The 20,697-nt window shown below is 46.0% G+C and overlaps 1 protein-coding gene across 1 annotated transcript in view; it reads right to left on the bottom strand.

The window, feature by feature from the left end:
* The window catches only part of PSMC5 (proteasome 26S subunit, ATPase 5), a 468,796-nt gene that overhangs the window by 29,877 nt on the left and 418,222 nt on the right, over positions 1-20,697 (bottom strand). The gene's annotated exons all lie outside the window — the stretch shown is intronic.

A 20,697-nucleotide genomic window follows, 5' to 3' on the forward strand; every position in this document is an offset into this window, starting at 1 on the left:
CTTGTGCATCAAAGGAAGAGGTGGGAATGCATATGCTGTCCGTTTTTTCCAACTGAAAGATAGGGAGTCCACTTTCCAAGCAAGTGGGTGGTACATCCTTGTGCAGAATTTTTTCAGTTGGTGATTGTGTGGGGATGCAAATAAGTCTATTTCTGGTAGTCCCCATTTCCCTGTAATGGTTTTAAAGATGTCCGGATGCAGCATCCATTCGTGGGCATCCGTGGTAGATCTGCTTAGGATGTCTGCTAGTATATTTTCTTTTCCTGGTACAAAAATTGCTTGTAGCTGAATGTTGAAGCTCAGTGCCACATTCCAGAGGTCCATTGCCATCCGGCATAGAGGGTATGAATGTGTGCCTCCCTGTTTGTTGATGTACCACATAACTGTGGTGTTGTCCGTCCTTATCAGCAGTTGACCCTGTCGATGAAATGGTCTGAATGCCTGAATTGCCAGTTTTACTGCCAGCATTTCCTTTTGATTTATGTGTAGGCGCAGTTGGTCTTGAGTCCATAAGCCTTGTATGCACTTGTCCAGCATGTGTGCCCCCCAACCGAGGTCTGAGGCGTCTGTTGTGATGGTCTGGCTTGGTTGAGTGCTGTGGAAGGGCAGTCCCTTGTTTGATTGACAGGCCTGGGCCCACCATTGGAATTCTTGTTTCAGGCATGGAATTATTGGAATTTGGGTTTCTAGGCTGTGCTTGTGCTGAGACCATAAATTCCTTAGGTACCACTGTAACTTTCTCATATGTAGTCTGGCATGTGGAATCAATATTATGCAGGATGCCATGTAACCGAGAGCTTGCAGGACTTTTCTTGCTGTTAGCTGGTTCTGCTTTGTTAATGCCATGAAGTAGAAAGGAGTTGTTCCTGTTTTTCTACTGTCAGGAATGCCATTTGTTTTGATGTGTCCAGATCTGCACCCAAGAAGGTTATCCTTTGGGATGGTATCAGCCTTGACTTTTTATATTGACTGTGTATCCCAGGGCTTGTAGTAGATGAATGACCCTTTCCAAATCTTTTGTTAATTTGTTTTGTTGTCCGCTTGTAACAGGCAGTCGTCCAGGTAAGGGTAAATTTGAATTCCTGAAGCCTGCAATGAGCAATTACTGATGCCAGGCATTTCGTGAATACTCTGGGCGTAGATAAGCCAAAGGGCAATGCTGAGAATTGATAATGCTCTGATCCTGCAAGAAATCTGAGGTATCTTCTGCAATTTGGTCGTATGGGGACGCAGGTATGCCTCCTTGAGATCTAGAGTTACCAGCCAAGACTCCTTGCCCAGCATGGGAAGAAGCTGCTGTAGGGTCAGCATTTTGAATTTTGGAACAATGAGGTATGTGTTTAAAGCGGACAGGTCGAGAATAGGTCTCCATTGGTTTTCTTTTCTTGGTACCAGGAAGAGTCTGGAGTAAAATCCTTGCCCTTGTTCCATAGATGGTACCTCTTCTACAGCTCTCATCCTTAGTAAGTGAGTTATTTGTTGTAGAGCTTCTGTCTTCTGATTTGGAGGTAGGTTTGGCATTCCTCTCTTCCTTGGTAGAGTATGGAAGTGAAACCTGTAACCTTGGTCTATTGTCTGTAAAATCCATTTGTCTCCTGTGATGTAATGCCAGTTTACTGAAAATAAGGCTAGCTTCCCGCCTAAGGGTGCCTCTAGTTGTTCCCTGGTAGGCGGTGTCAGAGCCAAGTCACTGCGATTGTCCTGTGGAAGTGGTGGTGGCTGGATCTGTGGCTGTACCTCGCTGGCTGTTAGCCTGCCACTGACGTCCCCTGTAGGCACCTCTGGATTGACCCCTGCCTCTTGAGCACCTATTCCTGCCTCTCGGAGCTCTGGAGGTGTCTGGAAAGGACCAATTCTTGGAAGGCCAGTTCCTGCTAAACCTTGGAGGCTGGACCTGCAAGAAATCCTCGACTGTCTGGACAGATTTTGCTTTCTCTTCCACCTTCTTCAGCACCTGCTGCGGGAGCCAAACAAATTGAGCTTATCCATGGGAGCATCTAGGAGCTTTGATTTAACATGGTCTGGTAAGGACTGCTCTTTAACCATGCATGTCTTCTGATCACTGTGCCAGTCATGGCTGATCTAAAGGAAGCCTCCAGTGCATCATAGCCGCATTTTAAGAATGATTACTGACCTGCTGAATGTTATGTACCATTTCCTGTACAGATTTTTGTCTAATGGTTCATCCGAGGACAGTTTTTAGTTAATTGGTCTAACATAAATTCCTGATACTGAATCATGTGGAATTGACAGTTCAGGGCCCTAGCTGAAAGAGTAGCAGAAGTGTAAACTTTTACCCCATCTCTAAGGCCCTAGATTCCCTTTCAGAGGGAGGGTTTTGGTAGAAGTAGCTGCTACAGCCTTGGGTCCCTGGGAGATAGTTTCGGATCTGCAAAGGGCCTTATACAAATGATAATGTGTCCGAACCCTGTAGTACCTATCGGGCTTAGCAGGGGCCGGAGGAAGAGAATCAGGAGCAGTACAAGCATCATTAAAAGCATCATCCACAACAGTAAGTACTGGAGGAATGGCTAAAGGCCTATGCTGTGGCAAATGCAAAAAGGTTCTAAGCCTTTTCCTAGAGTCTGAAAAATCCTGGCCCTGCCATTGAAATTGTTCCCTCATAGCGTGCAAGATTTCCCCAAAAGAAAATTCCTCAGGCAGAGAGGCAGAAGGAATGGACTCTTCTGCATCAGAGTCCTCATAAGGAGAAAAGGGGCCCTCAGGAGGGTTTGAATTATCTGATTCATCAGAGGAGCCATCTGAAGAAACTGGCTCAGGGGGCTCTACTCTAGTCCTCTTCTCTGGAGGTGGGTGAGAGGCCCTGTCTGGATGTGGTTGGGATCCCCGGATCAAAGAAATGAGATCCTCTGCTAGACTAAGCATTTGTGAACTAGAGCTAGGCCTGTGAGAGGGGGTCTTAGCAGGCACAGATTTGGTAGTTTTTGCTGCTTTAGCCCTGGCAAAGGCCTTAATCGACATGGATGCAGAAGGCCTAGCAGCTCCACGTGCAGGGGTAGAAATATCCAAAGGGATAGTATCAGATAAATCCTGTGAACCTGCAAGAGCAGGAGGGATTTCAGTAGCAGATTCAGCCAGGCTGGATGAGGCCTTGGTAAGTGGCAAGCCGTCAAGGAAGAACCGTGGACTCTGTTTCAGCGAAACCGAGACACTCGCTGTTGGCTTAACCGGTTTCTGCCGAAACCGCGGACCGCGAGTGTCGGTCCTTTTCCTTGCGCTTTTTAGAAATTTGCGTAGTCGGAGTATCCAACGGCATAATGTAAGCAAAATCGGAGCCGAAAAACTCTTCAGCAAATTCCGACCGACGTCTAAGCGTCCGTCGGTTGAAAGAAGCACAGGCTAGACAAGCTGCTACGTCGTGGTCTGGGCCTAAGCAAGGTAAGCAGTAAGAGTGGAAATCTTTATGAGGTATTTGTTTCCCACAAGTTAAACAGTTATTCACTTTTTCTGACATCGGCTGAGGCAAGAAAGAGTAGCTTTTAGAAGTCTTCGGTACTTGTAGTAGTAATCTCTGGTTCTGACCGACCGGCACTTGTAACAGCTTCTGCTTCGGGTGCCACGCGGCAAGAAAGACTGAGGAAAATGGCGTCGGCTGATGCCTTTACACCCGAAGAACTGCAGCTATGACGTCGGGTGAAGTGCGACACCAGCCGAGGCCAGACCCAGACTTTGGAATCCGGCCAACCGAAGGGCTGCTTGACGACAGGACAACCCATTTGTAAGGTCTGCAGATGCATCCTTGAAGGACATCGGGAGTACCCTGAACTGGTAATGACTGGTTCCCAGCCGGAAGCGAAGAAACCTTCTGGATCGTCTGTCCATCAAAATTTGGCAGCACGCATCCTTGAGGTCTATAGAGCACATCCAGTCGTTCTGCCGCAGAAGGGGGAGAATAGATTGGAGGGTGACCATCCAACATTTTTCCTTGGGAATGAACAGGTTCAAAGCAGAAAGGTCTAGAATGGGTCTTAGGTCCCCCATCTTTTTTGGCACTAAAAAGAACCTGGAGTAATAACCCAATCCGGACTGGTCTGGGGGGACGGGCTGGATGGCTCTTTTTTCTAGCAACTTCAGGACCTCTGAAGCCACTGCCTCCCTTCGATCGGGTGGAACATCGGGGAGGCGTCTGGTCGAGGGAGGGTGGTTTATGAAGGGGATGGTATAAACTCTGGATATGATGCGGAGCACCCATCGATCTGTCGTAATGGACTCCCAGTTTGACAGGTGCTCCAACCGCCCCCCGACTGCCTCCAGAGAGGGACAGCCGGGTAAGCCCTCAGGGCAGTTGCACGGGTCTATCCGGGAAGGGTTCCCTGGACCCGAAGTTACGCGGCCCCCCTCTGCCTCTGGGCCGGCGTCCACCTTGTCCTCCTCTGCCTCTGGGGTCCGAAGCTGGATGGGATTGCTGGGACTTATGGAACCACAGCTTCTTTTGTCCCCTCTGATTCCTAGAAAAGGATAGTTGGGGATTAGAGAAGCGGACCCCGATGGCAGACAGCGTCTTCCCATCCTTCTCGCTTTGGAACAGCGTCTCGTGAACGGTCTTGCCGAAGAGCGAAGATCTGTCAAAGGGTGCATTCGCGAAGGATGCGTTGAAAGGATCCATGAAATCGCAAAGACGGAGCCAGGAGTGATGTCGAAAGACGACCCCGGCTCCGCTGGCCCTAGCGGCTCCCTCCGTGGCATGGGAGAGTAGACGTATGGACGTGTTAGAGATGGATTTCAGAATGGCCATCTGAGTAGAGAAAACTTTCTTGTCCTCGATCGACATGGACTTCGGGGGGGCTGCAGCGTATTCCTTAATTAAGTCTCGTTGCAGTCTAATGGTATGTGCCATATAGTTCAGCACCCTTATAGAAAAGGTCGCTGAACTAAACATCCGCTTCCCAATGTGGTCCAGCGCCCGAGATTCCTTATCTGGCGGGTGAACCGAAGAACTCTCCTGCGCGAGTTCTCTCTTAGTGGCAGCCGCCGCCAACATGGCATCCACGGGGGTTCCCTTGGCCCAAGACTGTCTATCCACTGGGGGGCTAAGGATCTTGTCGGGTCACTTCGGGATAGGCTCCACGGTGTCGGACTCCTTCCACTCCCTGGTAGTAATTAGGTCTACCAGGGGGTCAGCCGGAGGGGACACCCAGGAGGTAGAAGGGCCTGCCTCAAACGCATCCAGGAACATGGATTCATCCGCGGAAGTTTTTTGGGCAGACCACCCCCCTCTAATACGCAACATTTCCATGATGTCTCCGAAGGAGACATCCTCGGGGGGTGACCTTGGGGAACCTTCCCCTTCATCTAAATCAGTGTCGGTTGTAACGGACTCGGGGGGAGTCCAGGTGCCTCCTCTTGCACCAACGTTTACGAGGGACCTCCTCTGTGGGACTGTCCGAAGAGGGCTCGTCAACAGGGTCCTGTTTCTCCAAGGGAACCAACTGGAGGGCTTGAGCAGGCTGTCCCGATGGTCGGATGATGGAGGATAGACCCACATGCAGTGGGGGTACAGGAGGATCCGACGCCCGAACTGGGGACCTGGAGGTCCTCGACAGTACCCTCTCCACAACCTCAAAAGCCGAAGGAGAACTACTCTCGCCAGGCTCAGAGAGCAGCCTCCTCGGCTCCGAGGTAGGGATCGGGGTTGGAGCCGATGCAGCCGGAGCCGAGAGAGAGGTGTGCTCCGAACTCAACACAGCCGAAGACACACCAGCTCCCCCGGATCCGATGCTCAGCCCTTGGCCCCGAGAGCTCGGATCCGACAGACTTGAAGGCACAGTCGGTGTCGAAACGACCGGAGCTATCGGCGCCGACGAATCCCCGGTTCCGAAAGGGCCCGGATCCGAGGATTCTGAGACCCGAAAACGGGTCGGAGAAGGAGTAATTGGAGCAAACATGGGGGCCGCACTCCCCCGTGGGGGGCAAGAGCACCCCCATCTGCATCTGGGTCTGGATGAATCAGCGCATCATCCGATCCATATCCGCTTCAGTGAGGCTTCTAGTTGATCTTGAAGTCGTCGAGGCGGGCCGGGAGGGCCGCCTCAACGACCTTGAGGGAGACTGATACTCCTCCGGCGAAAAGCTAGGTGAACAGAGCCGAGAGGGGGAGGATCCAGAGATCCTCAAGGGAGACCTAGCCAGTTTGGATGGCGGGGCTGAGGGTTGAGTCTCAGCCCACCTTTTGTGGGACTTATGTCCCTTGTCTTTATGTCTTTTCTCCACCGTAGTGGAGGTACTTGAGTCCCCTGAACTAGCAACCAAAGAGGGAGGTTGAGTCCCAGGTTGAGTCGGGGGCACAGAAGGCGTGAGGGCTGCCGAGACAGCCTGTGCCTGAGAGGGGGAGGAAGAAGCTGATTCCTGAGGCAACAAGCCCGCCAGGATCAGCTTGTTCTTCCTGTCCCTGAGAGCTCGGGGATTAAAGGCCGCACAGATTGTGCAGGCCAATGACAAGTGGGCCACCCCCAAGCATAAAACGCACTAGGTGTGGCCATCCGCCGGTGAAAACTTATGGCCACACTCAGTACATTTTGAGAACACTGCCTTAGGCCCTTCAGCCATAACACCACTCACACCAAGAACACACCCAAACACTAAGAGGGGGGAGGGTGAAAAAGCGGGAACTACAAGAAAAATTAGTTAGAACAGGAAAATAAAGGTATCTAACTAAACTACACTAAGCTAACTAACCCCAGGAACTACACACTCTCACAAAAAAAAAAAAAGGGTCAATCTCACTAAAAGCCAAGGAGATCTTCAAACGTAGCTGCTTCAGCCGCGGCAAAAACGATCTGGGGTAATGTAGCACATAGCAGGGGATTGTGGGTAGGGGGGAGGAGCTAGGAGCTTGGATCTTGTAGCTTGGAAAGCTGCCGGCTCGGATCCGAGATTGGATCCGATACCCACAGGTTACAGAGCAAATGAATGAACTACTTCAGATCTCCTAATTATGTGGACAGCCTACAAGAGGGCCTCAGAGACAGATGCCTGATGTCAAAGCCATGGCCTCAAGCTCAATGCCAAATAGTGCATTGTCATCCCCTTTGGTAAAAGCTCGGAACCCATGAGCTACCACATAGGTTTTAGTCTATTTAACACCGAAAGTGTGATAAGAGACCTTGGGGCACAGATGGACAGTAGTCTCTCCTTTGATAATCACATCACCACACTCGCCAGGAAATCCTACATGGCACACCTCATCACAAAAGGTTTCTCATCCGGGAAAAAAAGAGGTCACTGTTCCCCTCCACTAGTCACTCATTAGACCCATTACAGAATACAACGCCCCTTTTGGTATGTACCTCACAAGACATCTACAACTGGAAAGGCCACAGAAATACCTCACAAAGAGGATTACCAGCCTCAAACAGATGCCCTACGCAGGCAGTCTCAAAAACTTCCAGCTTTACTCTGTCACACATCGCCTACTCAGTGGCAGACTCTGCCTAGCAAACAAAGCTATGTCAAACCCAGAGCTGTTGGGACATGCTCCACTTAAAGAAATCCCAATCCCTCTGAGCTACATGCTCTAGGGACCTAAACCTTGTCACCACATTAAACAGAACATGCCGGAGGGATAGATTCCTGTCCCAGAGACTTCCCATACTCTGGAACAAACTACCTATCTATATCAAACAAAGCTCCTCATTAGCACTCAAGAAAAATCTTGATGACTGGATGGGAAATAGGAAATTCACCCCAGGGATCACCTATGGCTCTGCTCGACGGAGGCACAGGAAAATAATTTTCTTGGGTGGCAAAAGCCAGGATACCTTTTTGGCTAGGCTTATATAGGCCCTAGTACCTACCCTATGAATGTTTCCAGAATTATTTTTTTTAATCTGTTTTATGTTATTCACCCCCCCCCCCAAAGGGTGGCCTTGTGAAGCTGAATAATAAAAGACCCATGAAGGCCTTCTTCATTGGGCAGATACACTGTAGAGTGTGGAGCTACTCTAATCATTATGGTAAATACATAACTTTTGTATCTTTTAAGAAACTCACTAAAAAAAATCAGGACAGAGTCACAAGCTGTTTCTACTAGCTTTACTTCCTCCTGTGATCATACCTATTTAACAACAGTGCCTGTGAAAGCTCTAAATGTGGATACAGCATCCAGCTTGTAAAGCTCTAAATGTGGACATGACATCCAGCTTGTAAAGCTCTAAATGTGGACATGACATCCAGCTTGTAAAAGTACTGATGTATGAGAAGGCAGCTGCTGCACAAGTACCACCAGCTGCATTACTGAGAACAGCTACGGGGTAACTGTTGCACAAGTATCACCGTCTGCATTCCTGAGAACGGCTACAGGGGTAACTGCTGCACAAGTACCACCGGCTGCATTCCTGAGAACAGTTACAGGGGTAACTGCTGCACAACTACCACCAGCTGCATTCCTAAGAACGGCTACAGGGGTAACTGCTGCACAAGTACCACTGGCTGCATTCCTGAGAACGGCTACAGGGGTAACTGCTGCACAAGTACCACCGGCTGCATTCCTGAGAAAGTACAGTTTTGTACCTACCATAAATGTAGATGTCCGATAGATATGCAACTGCAGTCCTGACATATGGGTTGTCCTGCCTCAGGCAGCCCTTCGGTCGGCCGGATTCCAAAGTCTGGGTCCGGCGTCGGCTGATGTCGCCTCTTCCCCGACGTCAGAGCGGCTGGAGTATAAAAGCATCAGTCAACGCCATCTTCTTCAGTGTTTCTTGCCCCAGATGCCAGGTGCCCTCCAAGGAAGGCTAAATTTAGAGAATGGATAAAATTCCAGACATGCACAACAGTAATAAACAGATACACCATAACAGCTATCCCCAGCTAATTTGAAAAAGGGGGAGTGGACCCAAAAAAGAGAATTACAGAGGGGTAGGAGGGAGGGAAAACCTGACTGCAGTTGCATATCTATCGGACATCTACATTTATGGTAGGTACAAAACTGTACTATGTCCTTCAAGAATGCAACTGCAGTCCTGACATATGGGTTGAATACCATAGCCAAGCTGAGGGTGGTAGGATCTAAGGTAAGGATGGTGTAGCTAAAATGCCCTGCAGGACTGCAGAAGCAAAGCCTGCTCGGGATCTGGAATATAAAGGCAGGTTGTAATGTTTGGAAAATGTATGCACGGAGCTCCATGTAGCAGCCTCTAGAATGTCCTTTGTAGCCACCCCTCTCAGAAAGGCTGTGGAGGTGGCTGTAGCTCTGGTGGAGTGTGGCCTGATATTGGCTGGCACACCTTTTCCATGGAAAGAGTAGCAGAATCTAATGCAGTTCCCAATCCATTTTGAAATTGTTTGTTTGGAAATTGCCTTTCCTTGTACTCCAGCAGCGTAATCTACAAATAGTTGGTCAGACTTTCTGTTGGTCTTTGTTCTGTCCAAGTAATAGCGCAATTGTCTGTGTATATCCAAAGTGTGCAAAAGCTTTTCTCCTTTATTTTGAGGATTGGGAAAGAAAGTAGGCAGGTGAATTGCTTGATTTAGAGAAACCCTGGATATCACTTTCGGCATGAATGAAGGATTGGTTCTTAAAGAGACTCTGTCCTGATGGAGAATGAGAAATGGAGGTACTGCCATGAGGGCCTGCATCTCCAAGACTCTTCTTGCTGAAGTAATTGCCAACAGGAAAACTGTTTTCCAGGAGAGAAATTGCAATTCTGAAGATGCTGCTGGCTCGAAAGGAGAAAGAGTTAATTTTTCCAAGACGAAGTTGAGGTCCCATGCAGGCACTGGTGGTTTTCTTGGAGGTTTGATATTCTTTATCCCTCTTAGAAACTGTCTTAGCAAAGGATGTGAAAACACAGGTGGATCACAGTTGTATTTTGCTGAAATTGCTGAAGCGTGTATTTTTATAGAAGAATATGAAAGGCCATTGTGAAGCATTTCTGCCAAGTATTCTAGTAACTGTGGGATGTTCGTTACTGATGCATCCTGACCCTTGTTGGCATCCCAGATGTTGAATCTCTTCCATTTGGCTGAATAAGTTTTTCAGGTGGAAGGCCTGCGTGCTTCCAGTAAGATCTCTTGAACTTTTTTGGAGAGAGAGATATGGGGAGAAGTCATGGAACCCTCCAAGCTGTCAGTTGCAATGTTTGCAGGTTGGGATGAACAGTCCTGTAATTGTGCTGAGTTATAAGCAGAGGCCATTGAGGCAGGGGCCACGGCTTGGTGCGAGTTATGCTCCTTAGTAATGGATACCAGTGCTGTCTTGGCCAGTCCGGAGCTATCAAAATGCCTTTCGGTTGTTCTGCTTTGATCTTCAGTAACACCTTGGTCATTAATGGTAGAGGTGGGAATGCATAGATTGTTAGAGAATTCCAGCTGAAGGAGAGAGCATCCATTCTCCACGCTTGAGGATGGTGTGTCCTTGAGCAGAACTTCTTCAGATGATGATTGAGGTGTGAGGCAAAGAGATCTATGTCTGGCCTTCCCCATGCCTGAGTTATTTGTGAAAAAATGTCTGGATGCAACATCCATAATGTTTCTGCTTAGACTGTCCGCCAGAACATTGTCCTTGCCTGGAACAAACTGGGATTGCAACTGTATGTTCAGTTGGGACTTTTCCCAAAGAGTCATTGTTAGTCTGCAGAGGGGGGTAAGAATGGGTGCCTCCCTGTTTGTTTATGTACCACATAACAGTGGTGTTGTCTGTCTTTATTAGCAGATGACTTTTCTGAAGAAATTTTCCGAAGGCCTCGATTGCATGAATCACTGCCAACATCTCTTTTTGATTGATGTGTAGATGCACTTCCCGGGGTGCCCATTGCCCTTGAATGCATCTGCCCTCCATGTGCGCCCCCCCATCCATGATCTGAGGCGTCTGTTGTAATGGTTTGGCTTGCTTGAGGTTTGCTGAAGGACATGCCTTTGTTTAGCTGGCTTGCTTGTGCCCACCACAAAAATTCCTTTTGTAGACATGGAATGAGTGGAATAATTGCTTCTAAGTTGTGGCTGTGTTGAGACCATAAACTTTTTAGGTACCATTGTAGTTTTCTCATGTGTAGTCTTGCCAGTGGAATCAGAAGAATGCAAGATGCCATGAAACCCAGGGCCTGCAGGATTTTCCTTGCAGTCATCTGGGTGTGCTTTGCTAGGCTTTTGAAGTAATCTGGTAATTGCTCTTTTTCTTCTGTGAGGAAAGCCATTTGTGAGTCTGTGTCCAGTTTGGCTCCTAGAAAAATTATTTGTTGGGATGGCAGTAGTCTTGATTTTTGAATGTTGACTGTGTATCCCAAAGCCTGTAGTAAGTGAATGACATAGTCCAAGTTTCTTATCAAGGCTTGCTTGCTGTCCGCTTGCATAAGGCAGTCGTCCAGGTAAGGGTATATTTGTATCCCCTGAAGTCTGCAATGTGCAATTACTGATGCCAGGCATTTCGTGAATACTCTGGACGCAGTAGATAAGCCAAAAGGCAATGCTGAGAATTGATAATGCTCTGAACCTGCAAGAAATCTGAGGTATCTTCTGCAGCTGTGTCTGATTGGGACATGCAGGTATGCCTCCTTGAGGTCCAGAGTAACAAGACCCCTTGCCCAGCATGGGAAGAAGTTGCTGTAACGTCAGCATTTTGAATTTTGGCACAATGAGAAAAGTGCTTAGAGCGGACAAGTCCAGTATAGGTCTCCATTGCTTTTCTTTTCTTGGAACAAGGAACAGTCTTGAGTTGAATCCCTGGCCTTGTTCCTGAAGAGGAACCTTTTCTATTGCTTTGATTTGTAGCAGCTTTGAAACTTGTATGAGTGCCTCTGCCCTTTGATTTTGTGGCAGGTTTGGCATGCCTTGTCTTGTTGGTAAGGTATGGAAGTGGAACCTGTAACCTTCGTCTATTATGTCCAAAATCCATTTGTCCTTTGTAAAAACGTGCCAATTGTTTGAAAATAAAGATAATTTTCCACCTAAATGTGCTTCTCTTTGAGCCTTGGTCGGCGGTGTCAAAGTCAAGTCATTGTGATTGTCCCTGTGGAGCAGTAGGAGTCCCTGCGTCACTTCTCTGATTAGTTGGTTGCCATTGGCGGCCCCTGTAGGAGCCTCGGTATTGCCCTCTACCTCGAGCACGCCTGTTTTTTCCCCTTTGAAACTTGTCTGTGTCTGGAAAGGACCAATTCTTCGAAGGCCAATTCCTGCTGAACCTTGGTGGCTGAACCTGGAGGAAATCTTTGACTGTTTGTACTGATTTAGCTTTTTCCTCAATTGATTTCAACACACCCTGTGCATTAGCACCAAATAGCTTGTCTTTTTCCAGAGGTGCATCTAGAAGCTTTACTTTAACATGATCTGGCAAAGTCTGTTCTTTCAACCAAGCATGTCTACGTATGACGGCCCCTGTCATAGCTGCCCTACGTGAAGCTTCCAATGCATCATAACCACACTGAAGAAAATGATTGCTAACCTGCTGAGTATTATGAACCAAATCCTGCAAGGCCTTTCTATCTAAAGGCTCAGGAGAGGCTAACTTTTTCTGCAAATCATCCATCAAGAAATCCTGATACTGAAACATATGAAAAAGACAGTTAAGAGCCCTCATGGCAAGGGTGGTTGAGGTATAAACTTTTTTACCCCACCTCTCCAGGGACCTAGATTCCCTGTCTGCAGGCAAAGGATTTTTGGCCGTGGAAGTGGCCACTCCTTTGGGCCCTTGAGAAATAGTTTCTAGATCAACAGAGTGGGGGAATAGCTAAAGGCCTGTGCTGGGGTAACTTAAGGAAAGTCCGAAGCCTTTTCCTGGAGTCGGAGAAATCCTGGCCCTGCCACTGAAAATGCTCTCTCATGGAGTGGAGAATTTCCCCGAAGGAAATATCCTCAGGAGGAGAGGCAGAGGGAATGGATTCATCAGCATCAGAATCCTCGTAGGCCGGGAAGGATTCTTCCTGGGAATCTGAAAGGCCTGACTCATCAGAGGCTTCATCTGAGGAAAGGGTATCTGTCTGCTCAACCCTACGCCTTTTGTCTGAAGGCGGCTGAGAACTTCTGTCCAGATGAGCCTGACAGCCCCTGAATAAAGAAATTAGATCTGCAGCTAAAGTCATGATCTGTTTATCAGAAGTGGGACCCTGTGAAAAGGATTTAGGAGGGCGAGACTTAGCCTGGCTGGCAGCCTAAGCACGTGTGTAGGCCTTGATGGACATAGGCACAGGAGGCCTAGCTGCCCCACGTGCTGGAGTAACTTTGTCCACCGGTATGGTGTCAGGCAAATCTTGGGCTTCGGTTTCAGGAGGAAAATCAACAACCGGCACCGGGAAAGCCTCCGGGACCGAAGTGTGCGGTAAAGCGGTGTCGTTGGCCTGGAGCGGTTGAATTACCGCCTCCGAAGAGACTGATGCACTCGCGGTAGGCTTTAGCGTGGTGTCGGTGGAAGTCACGGGCCGCGAATGTCAGTCCCGGTCCTTCCGTTTTTTGGAAACATGTGCTATCGGTAGTTCCGACGGCATGATATAGGAGTAATTTTCCCCAAAAAGTCTTCAGCAAATTCTGCCCGGTGCCTAAATGTCCGCTTATTGAAGCAAGCACAGGCAGCACAGGCTGAGACGTCGTGGTCTGGGCCGAGGCAGGGAAGGCAGTAAGAATGGAAGTCCGTAAGAGGTATTTGTTTACCACAAGACAAGCAATTATTAACTTTAGCAGTTTTGTCTGACATCGGTTGAGGCAAGAAAAGGTTCCCCAACGGGGTACTTAGCTTTTTGATGACTTCGTAACTGAAAACACAGGAGCTGTCTGACCAGCACTTGCGAACTGCTTCTGCTTCGGGCACCTCGCGGCAAGAAAGACTGAAGAAGATGGCATCGACTGATGCTTTTATACCCCAGCCGCTCTGACGTCGGGGAAGAGGCGACATCAGCTGACGCCGGACCCAGACTTTGGAATCCGGCCGACCGAAGGGCTGCCTGAGGCAGGACAACCCATATGTCAGGACTGCAGTTGCATTCTTGAAGGACATCAGTTACAGGGGTAACTGCTGCACAAGTACCACCAGCTGCATTCCTAAGAACGGCTACAGGGGTAACTGCTGCACAAGTACCACCAGCTGCATTCCTGAGAACGGCTACAGGGGTAACTGCAGCTCCAGTTCAGCCAGCCTTAGAAACTGCAGGACTGTCCTCATGCACACAATTTGTTCATGTAACAAAACCTCTGTTGATGGTGCACATCCATGCAAATATATCCCAAAATCAGAACAAAATGGGGAAGAGACTGGTGAACAAATGCAATGCGTAGTAGCTACCGGCATAACGGGAAATTCAGTGCGAGTGACGTTCTACTTTAAGGAAAAACAAACATGGGGATTCTGCGTTTAGTGCATAGAGTGACGTTCTACTTTAAGGAAAAAACAAACATGGGGATTCTGCAGGAAAAACAAACATGGGGATTCTGCGTTTAGTGCATAGAGTGACGTTCTACTTTAAGGAAAAAACAAACACGGGTATTCTGCAGGAAAAACAAACATGGGGATTCTGCGTTTAGTGCATAGAGTGACGTTCTACTTTAAGGAAAAAACAAACATGGGGATTCTGCAGGAAAAAACAAACATGGGGATTCTGCAGGAAAAACAAACATGGGGATTCTACAGGAAAACACAAACATGGGGATTCTGCGTTTAGTGCATAGAGTGACGTTCTAATTTAAGGAAAAAACAAACATGGGGATTCTGCGTTTAGTGCATAGAGTGACGTTCTAAAAACAAACATGGGGATTCTGCAGGAAAAAACAAACATGGGGATTCTGCAGGAAAAACAAACATGGGGATTCTACAGGAAAACACAAACATGGGGATTCTGCGTTTAGTGCATAGAGTGACGTTCTAATTTAAGGAAAAAACAAACATGGGGATTCTGCGTTTAGTGCATCGAGTGACGTTCTACTTTAAGGAAAAACAAACATGGGGATTCTGCGTTTAGTGCATAGAGTGACGTTCTACTTTAAGGAAAAAACAAACATGGGGATTCTGCAGGAAAAACAAACATGGGGATTCTACAGGAAAACACAAACATGGGGATTCTGCGTTTAGTGCATAGAGTGATGTTCTAATTTAAGGAAAAAACAAACATGGGGATTCTGCGTTTAGTGCATAAGGAAAAAACAAACATGGGGATTCTGCAGGAAAAAAAAACATGGGGATTCTACAGGAAAAAACAAACATGGGGATTCTGCAGGAAAAAAACAAACATGGGGATTCTGCGTTTAGTGCATAGAGTGACATTCTACTTTAAGGAAAAAAACAAACATGGGGATTCTGCAGGAAAAAAAACAAACATGGGGATTCTGCAGGAAAAAAAAACAAACTTGGGGATTCGGCAGGAAAAAACAAACATGGGGATTCTGCAGGAAGGCTTGTTGTACTTGAGACCCTCCTGGTCACAAGGAATACAGGATTCAGAGTTCAAGAAGTCTGCAGGTTCAAAGGAAGCCATGGTCAATTTTTCTAGCACAAAGCGTGCAAGACCCAAGGAAGTACAAGATCTCACAGCAGAAGCCACAGCAAGGAGGTACCCTTAAGAAAGCCTTTTACACACCTTTAATGAGGTGGAAGTTTAACATGGCAGCCAAATGGACTTCAGAGGAAGAACAGCTAAGTCTGGATTCAAAAATTTGTGCAAAACAATCCAGGACTGCAACAGCAGGAGCTGAAAATGATTCTAATCCTATAGTGCCTCAAACTGAAAAAAAGTGTCCATTTGTCATTGTATGTCTATCTTCTATTATGCTTCTGAAATGACAACAATGTTTGGCTCACCTGTTAAGAAAAAGTGGGATTACTGGTCAATACCAGAAGTGAAGAAGCCAATGAGTTAGATGCAGGAAGTAAAAATCTGGGTGTGCATTTCCCAATGGACTTAAACCGTGCTCTTGCTAGTTTTAAATAACAGAGGCTCCCCCAAACGATGATGTGGAAGTATGAAGAAAAATCAGGCACAGCCCCTATGGAGCCAAGAACATCATGGCAAACAAGTTGCAGCATGGTCCCCTCCCCAAACCTTTGAAAAATATCTGCACTGAATAATTGGGGGAACACTTGCAAGGCAGGAGAAGGTTTCTGCAGATGTTTGCCTACCATACTGCATATGGCCCACTCTAGGACGTTCAACCTCCCAACATAGGAAGGCTGCCAGAAGGCAAGATCATTTTTTTCTCTTCCTGACGATGTATCTATTATCAAGACTGTAAGGTGGTAACCTCCTGAGGAAGAAAGGAGATTTGTAAGGGCTGCAGGATGTATCTATTATCAAGACTGTAAGGTGATAACCTCCTGAGGAAGAAAGGAGATTTGTAAGGGCTGCAGGTTGACCTGCCCTCCACTCCAAGATTCTGATATGAAGGGATGGTTCAGAAAATGTCCAGCCACACTGAAATGTTTGTCTGTTGAAATGCTCACTCAACCACTGGAATGACACATCCATGGTGACTGAAGCTACTGAGGTGTATAAATAAAATGGTACCCAATGAGAGAAACTGACAAGATCCCTAACACCATGCCAACAGGCACATGTACACTCAGGAGACATGGATCTCATGACAGAATATCCTCAAAAGTTTGTGACTGCTGGACCTGTAAGGTTTACTGCAGAATTATCATTGGATATCTGGCGTAAAGGAAACATGGCAATAAATAAAGTCATGAGACCGAACACCCCAAGACAAAGACTGAAATGAGGTTATTGTTTTGAAGAAAATGTATTCTGTTTTGAAGACGACGTAGTCTATGTGACTCAGCCAATAAATGTGAGAAGATGCAGAAGTGTTAGCTGTGACTTTGTAGGATTTAATGTTATGCTCACATAATGGAAACAACAATATAACAAGCTTCTACAGTGGCATGACCATCTGGATTCACCTGTCTTTGGTGATCATTGTTATGGTGATAGAACAGATGCCGCCTAACAGCCTCCTGAAGGAGACAGTTAGGCAAGGCCACTGGTTTTCTGCTGGCTACCCATGGACGACCAATGGCACTAATGATCAACCTGGATCCTTTCTTTGGGTCAAAGACCCCTCTGAAAGCTGCTCTGGAAGTTCACATGCTTTCCAGGCTGTTTCTGTGGCTGTGTGCCATGCCTAAACCACATCAGACTTGAAGATGCACTAAGGGAGCAGAAATTTAAAATCCACAGCACAGACGCAATGGTTTTTCACTGTATTTTTTCTTGCTCTTAAGATCTGCCTTTAATTCCGGCAGAAACAAACAGCAGTGTTTGGATTGGGGAACTAACAAAGGTCACCTTGCTCTCTTTAGTGAAACTGGTTGAATGAAGCCATGTGCACTGGTGGATGGCTAAACCAGATCTTACAGCCCAGGATGAACCCTCACATGCATGCTGCAAAACACAAACTAGGCTTCCCACATCTGAGACTGTTGCTGACTCAACTTGTCCTTGGTACGTCCGTCTAGCAACTAGGTAGCATTTTGCTATATTTTACTCAAGATGACACCACGTAACTAAGTGCTTTCATCAAAATATGGGAGACTGACTCACTCTCACATCCCAAGACAATCCACCACTCCACCTTCCTTATACGGCTGGTGGTCCACTGAGCTCAGTTCTGTTGGTGCTGTCTTAACAACAGCTGCTGAACTAGTGTGCCTGGTTTGGAAGTCTTTGAACAAAAACTCCAATCTATGGGAGACTAAAAGATTGTCTGCTTTTTAGGTGCATGAGCTATCACATTCATGCCACACCAACAGTTTTTATTTTACTATCTGCCAGATAGGGGACTCCCAAGATGTTTGTAGGTTAAACCTGAAGGCCTCCTGCAGTATGCCCTACAGGGAAGATGCTGGGTTGTTGGAGGATGTTCCTCTTCTGAGGTATTTCCAGCTTCCTCAAACTTGGAATCACCAGGAGAGTGTGATGGAATTAGCATCCTCCTCCTTATCACCAAGAGAATGCAACGGAACTAGCATCCTCCCCCTTATCAAGACCAGTAGCTAGTGACTTAGATGTGTTAAAAGGCATCTTTCTACATGTGGCCTTTATGGGACTCTCTGGAGATGTATGTTAGTAAGCTCCACCTGTCTTGGGGAGCTTTAAAAAGCTATGGGGGTCTCTTTCCTGCTGAATGACTGGTTGCAATGATGTAGGCTTATTTGTGGGACTTTCTGGTAGCACTGAGAATGCCAGCATCAAATTACAGTATGGTGTCAGGTGATAACATACCCATTATGGTTGCTGGATACTACTGAGATGGACATCAAGGGCCAAATATGTTTTGGGATGGCACAAGTCAAGCACTTTGGTGTCAGGAGGGAGGGTTGTGATACTGGTACTAACAAAAGCAGAGGCTGCCGTTGGCACAAACACCCTGAGCACAGAACAATTCCAACAGAGGTTAGAATGTTAAGGTTGAAAGCACAGAGGTTCATACTATCAAAGTGCAGACTGATGTCAAATCTTTGACGACAAATGTGCTACATGACATCACTACAGGCACAGTAAGGGTCCACAGCTAGTGTTCTCAGTACTGAAAAGAAGTGTGGGATAAGCAAGTATAAATTAGGTGCTTATGGTTTCTCAGAGAAAAAGAGAAGTGTATCCCATTGTCCCCAACAGATACGGTAAGGGAAGGGGTACCTAAAAAGTCCTGTATGGGCCTTGAGGACAACCATTACAACAGTCATCGTCAACATCTACAATGACAGAGGTCAAAGGCTTACCTCGGTGTCAAATGCTTCTACTACAAAATTACAGAAACTCGTTTGTCTCATCCAGGATCAGATACATTTGTCAAACTGGGTCTCAGATATTTGAAACAAGGTTGAAAAAGCCTTTACTACAATCTGGGTAGGAACCATTTTAACAGTGGTCTCCATATCCTTCTGTCAGTAGATACTGGACAGGAAGAGTAAATAGGGAAAATCTTGGGTCATTTGGGCATCCCTCTTCTTCATTATCAGAATAAGAGGTTACCTGAGGTGAATGTCTGGGTTATCTTTGAAGGTGGAGGATCCTCCTAACTGGGGTGAAACAGACTGAACAGTCTTCTTCAAATTTAATCTTAGCTGTTCCTGTCAATGTCAAATTACAGGGAAATTAAACTTTTTTTCAAATAAAACTTTTTCTGATTTTCACCCAAACAATCTGAAACCTGGTTAAAGTGTTCCTGGACAGGAATTTTCTTCCCACAGGGACCCATCTTGAAATAGTCCATTTTGGTAATGCAGTTGCTGTCCAAACTTACACAAACAAAGGAGAAACAAAAAGACAGAGCAAAATAAAAAGTAACAAAAAGACAGAGCAAAATAAAAAGTAACAAAGACAGAGCAAAATAAAAAGTAACAAAAAGACAGAGCAAAATAAAAAGTAACAAAAAGACAGAGCAAAATAAAAAGTAACAGACAGAGCAAAATAAAAAGTAACAAAAAGACAGATCAAAATAAAAAGTAACAAAGACAGATCAAAATAAAAAGTAACAAAGACAGAGCAAAATAAAAAGTAACAAAGACAGAGCAAAATAAAAAGTAACAAAAAGACAGAGCAAAATAAAAAGTAACAAAAAGACAGATCAAAATAAAAAGTAACAAAAAGACAGATCAAAATAAAAAGTAACAAAAAGACAGAGCAAAATAAAAAGTAACAAAAAGACAGAGCAAAATAAAAAGTCTACAAAAGGTAAATGAGAAAAATACAGCAACTCGATACTGGAATTAAATAACATCAGTCATAAAATGACAGAAAAAAAGCCTTTTAAATATGAAAAGCAGTCTGGGGGCCATTTTTAGAATTTGTCTGAGCTGAAGTGTGGCAACATCAATCTGGAGAGACTAGTCACAGTGGCGCACTACATGATATGAAATGGCCCTTTCTGCAGTGCTCTCCAAATGCCTGTGGCCATAGTATTGACTGTTTCTGAGGATGGACCACTGCTAACCAGATTCAATATTACTTTCTTCAAAAAATTAATACCCTTGTTATAACAAAAAACAGCAAACATTACCTTTACAATATTTCAAACTACTTCTACAAATCTGCATTTTCAACCTTATGTGCGACTAATTTTAGCCATTTTCTTGATCCTTTTACTGGACGAATTACTTCTGGGTCAGTCTTCACTAGGCCATGACTTTAACTCTAGTTACTGCTCCATTTCACTGACTCTCCCTGGACTACCTACACAAAACACAACTCAAACTCTGTATACCGAATGGCTCCAATGAAGCACAATGTATTCCCCATCTCTTGTATGGATCAGCATTGTCTCTGTGTAGCGTAAACATCGAATTATGAATGTTTTAAGACACTTGGTTCATTGCAAAACAGAAACTAAATTATCTCTGTAAATTTGCTCATGGAGCACTACGTCATTTGCATTAACTATCGGAAGCAGCACCATTAATTACACATGCATCAAAAATCAACTCATTATCACCATTGGAAAGACTTAACTTTCTGCACTATTTATTGATATCTACTGACATTTGATTACTGGGAAAGTCTGACTGGGTAGGAGCCCAACTTCAGTGCAGGCCAGGGAAGAAGATGGCAAATGATACAGAAACAAATTCCAATCAGGAAAATGTATTTGTGATCAGAAATATAACCAAATGAATGAACACTTTTGCAGGGATGTACTTCTACAAATCACTACCTTCACACTCCTCTACTGTCTGGAGTCGAGCCATCCAAGATAGCCTCAAGGCATTATTTTATGAACAGTCAGCCCATACGTGTGTGTTCCTTGTTACATATTATGCTTTCTTTT

The sequence above is a fragment of the Protopterus annectens genome, chromosome 13.part0 (assembly GCF_019279795.1).
Source record: "Protopterus annectens isolate FY-2018-M chromosome 13.part0, PAN1.0, whole genome shotgun sequence".
In the NCBI taxonomy this organism is placed as follows: Eukaryota; Metazoa; Chordata; order Ceratodontiformes; family Protopteridae; genus Protopterus; species Protopterus annectens.